This window comes from Chiloscyllium plagiosum, unplaced genomic scaffold, assembly GCF_037043375.1.
Source record: "Chiloscyllium plagiosum isolate Xiang-an unplaced genomic scaffold, Cpla_swu_hap1 HiC_scaffold_22, whole genome shotgun sequence".
Classification (NCBI taxonomy): Eukaryota; Metazoa; Chordata; class Chondrichthyes; order Orectolobiformes; family Hemiscylliidae; genus Chiloscyllium; species Chiloscyllium plagiosum.
The window spans coordinates 69,122,243-69,125,832 of NW_028270160.1; positions in this window are offsets into that span (position 1 = coordinate 69,122,243).

Consider the following 3,590-nt stretch of genomic DNA (forward strand, 5'->3'; position numbering starts at 1 on the left):
GTGTCTGTGTGTGTGTACGTGTGTGTACATGTGTGTGTCTGTGTGTGAGAGTGTGTGTGTGTGTTTGTGTGTGTGTATGTGTGTGTGTGTCTGTGTGTGTGTGGGTGTGTGTATGTGTGTGTATGTGTATGTGATGTGTGTGTATGTGTGTGCCTGTGTGTGTGTATGTGTGTGTGTGTATGTATGTGTATGTGTGTGTATGTGTCTCTGTGTGTGTGCGTGTGTACATGTGTGTGTATGTGTGTGAGTGTGTGTGTTTGTGTGTGTGTGTATGTGTTTGTGTGTGTGTGTCTGTGTGTCTGTGTGTGTGTGTGTGTGTGTGTGTGTGTGTAGTGCAGTGGGGTCACCTGTGGTGTAACATGAACCCAAGATCCTGGTTGAGGCCAGCCCTGTGGGAACCGAACTTGGCTATCAGCCTCAGCTCAGCCACTTTGCGTTGTTGCCTGTCCCGAAGTCCGCCTTGGAGGATGGTCATCCAAAGGTCCGGAATGCTGAAGTGTTCTCCGACTGGGAGGGAATACTCCTGTAGGTTGATTGTTGCCCGGTTCAACAATCGACATTTGATTATCCGTATATTGGATTATCCAGAAAGATCGCAAAAACCCTGCCCGGACGGAATTTCACAATGTCCCCAAGGTCCTGTACTTCCTGCAGGAGCCTGTGCCCCACAACCTGAGCCACCTCCGGAGTTTTAGTTTTGCCCCTTTTAGGGACATAAAATGGTGGGCCCTGTACCGACTGCTGCTGCACACCGTCCACCTCTATTCCCTCATCCACCAACCGGACACGCCTTGGTGTGCCCCTTTGCCACTCGGTGGTGGGGATCCTCAGTGGAGAGCTCTCTAGGTGAGAGTCCTCCCCCTTTCTCTCGGGGATCTGGAGTGGAGGGTGCTGCACGCAGCTGTCCCCTACAACCGCATTATGGTGGCTCATGGACTCCCAGCCCAACTGCTTGTTCTGTGGTGCTAGAGAGTCCAGAGACCATATATATATGGGGTGTGGGCATTTGGACTTCCTTTTTTGATTTTCTTAAAAACCTTCTCCTCTGTTTCTGGTTGCACTTCAGCCCCACACTTCTGATCTTCGGGCAGCCGGTGTGGAGGTGGGAGGGTAGGTCAGAGGACCTCCTGATGGGTCTGCTCCTGGGCCTGGCCATAAGTAGGTCCAGGCAGTGGGCCATGGAGGGGGGCGTTAGGGCCGATTGTCTGCTCCTCTTCCTCGGGTATGTTAGAGCCCGGGTGTCCCTGGAGAAGGAGCACGCGGTGTCCACCAACACCCTCGAGATTTTCAGGGAGAGGTGGCCACCACAGGGAGTGGAGTGTATTATTTCCCCCTCCAACTCTATTTTGATTTAATCCTTACCCTCCCCTTCACTGTTTGATCACGCAGCATTGCCCTTTGATGAGAAGGGCACAGCTTGTCACTGGTCAGTCAGTGTTTCCTTTCTTCCTGATGGTGGAATATAAATAAAGATTGAAGCAATTGTTGTGCGACACAGGTTCTGACACCTGCACGCAGGGGTGCTGGGGAAAAATAAGCACCACCGCGATTGGGTGGTAGTGTGGGGGGGGAGAAAGAAAAAGAAATCCCATTGAATTCACCCTCACCCTATTTGCCAAAGCTATCTCATGTCCCATTTTTATTTCCCTGAGTTCCCTCATGTATACTTCTATATTCTTTTAGAGATTCTTTCGATCCCTGCTGTCTATATCTGACATACGCTTGAACAAAACCTTATTCTTGAACAAAACCTCATTTTCTCTGGTCATCCAGCATTCCCTACACCTACCAGCCTTGCCCTTCACCCTAACAGGAACATACTGTCTCTGGATTCTCATTATCTCATTGTTGAAGGCTTCCAACTTTCCAGCCATCCTTTACCTGTGAATACCCACCTCCAATCAACTTTTGAAAGTTCTTGCCTAATGTCATCAAAATTGGCCTTCTTCTAAATTTAGAACTTTAACTTTTAGATCCGGTCTGTCTTTTTCCATCAATATTTTAAAACTGTCTGATTTGGAGGTGCTGGTATTATACTGGAGTGGACAAAATTAAAAATCACACAACGTCACGTTCTAGTCCAACAGGTTTATTTGGAAGCACTAGCTTTCGGAGCACCACTCCTTTATTAGGTATAACCACCTGACGAAGGAATGCTGCTCTGAAGGCTAGTGCTTCCAAATAAACCTGTTGGACTATAACCTGGTGTTGTGTGATTTTTAACTTTATTTTAAAACTAATTGAATTATGGTCCCTGGCCCCAAAGTGCTCCCCCACTGATACCTCAGTCACCTGCCCTACTTTATTTCCCAAGAGTCGGTCAAGTTTTGCTCTTCTTTCAGTAAGTACATCCACATACTGAATCAGAAAAAAATCTTGTACACACTTAAAAAATTCCTCTCCAACCGAGTCCTTAACACGATGGCAGTCCCAGTCTAAGCTTTGGAAAGTTAAAAATCCCCTACCATTACCACCCTATTATTCTTACAGATAACTGAGATCTCCTTACAAGTTTGCTTCTCTATTTTCCACTGACTTTTGGGCGTCGACAGTAAAATCCTAATAAGGTGATTATTCCTGTGAGTACATCCAGGGAAATTATTCCCTCCCTACCGGCATTGTGGGTCAACCCACAGCAAGTGGACTGCAGTGATTCAAGAAGGCAGCTCACCACCACCTTCTCAAGGACAAATAGTGATGGGCTATCAGTGCTGGCCAGCCAGAGACACCCATGTCCCATAAATGAATAAAAAAGAAGCAATTTGGGTGGAACCGAGAAATAAGAAAGGGATAATCACCTTAAGTACAGCCGTAATATTATCCCTAATCAAAAAAAACGCCACTCTTTCTCCTCTCTTGCCCCCTTTCAATCCTTCCTCTCGGATATATTACCCTGGAACATTAAGGCTGCCAGTCCTGTCCATCCCTGAGCCACGTCTCTGGAATTGCAATGATATCCTAGTCCCATGTTCCTAACAATGCCCTGATTTGTAATGCCACTTGCATTGAAATAAATGCAGTTTAATTTCTCAGTCGTACCTCGTTCTCTGCTTTGTTCCTGCCTGCCCTGGTATAATTGACAAGCTCGTCTTCCCAACTATACCAGTCTCAGACTGATCTCTTTCCCCACTATCTCCCTGGGTATCAATTCCAAACCCCTCCGCCCCCAACCCAAGCAGCTCGAGCAAATCTCCCCATCAGTATATCAGTCCCCTTGCAATTCAGGTGCAACTGTTCCTTCTTATACAGGTCTCTTCTACCCCAGAAGAGATTCCAATGATTCAAAAATGTGAATCCTTTTCCCCTCCACCAGCTCCTCAGCTACACATTCATCTGCTCTACCCTCCTGTTCCTACTCCCACTGGGACACGGCACTGGGAGTAATCCAGATATCACTGCTGTAGGAGTGACCGCTGTCTCTGAGGCAAGAAGACTCTGAAGGCCTGGGCAATTCAGCAGGAACAGCAGTTTATTCCAGCGGGAATCGATTACAGCCAGGAGAGGAACTCCAGACCATCCCACAGGACAATCCAGCTCTCTCCGTCAAACACCCGCACAAAAACATTCTTACACTTTCTGACATCAAAGTT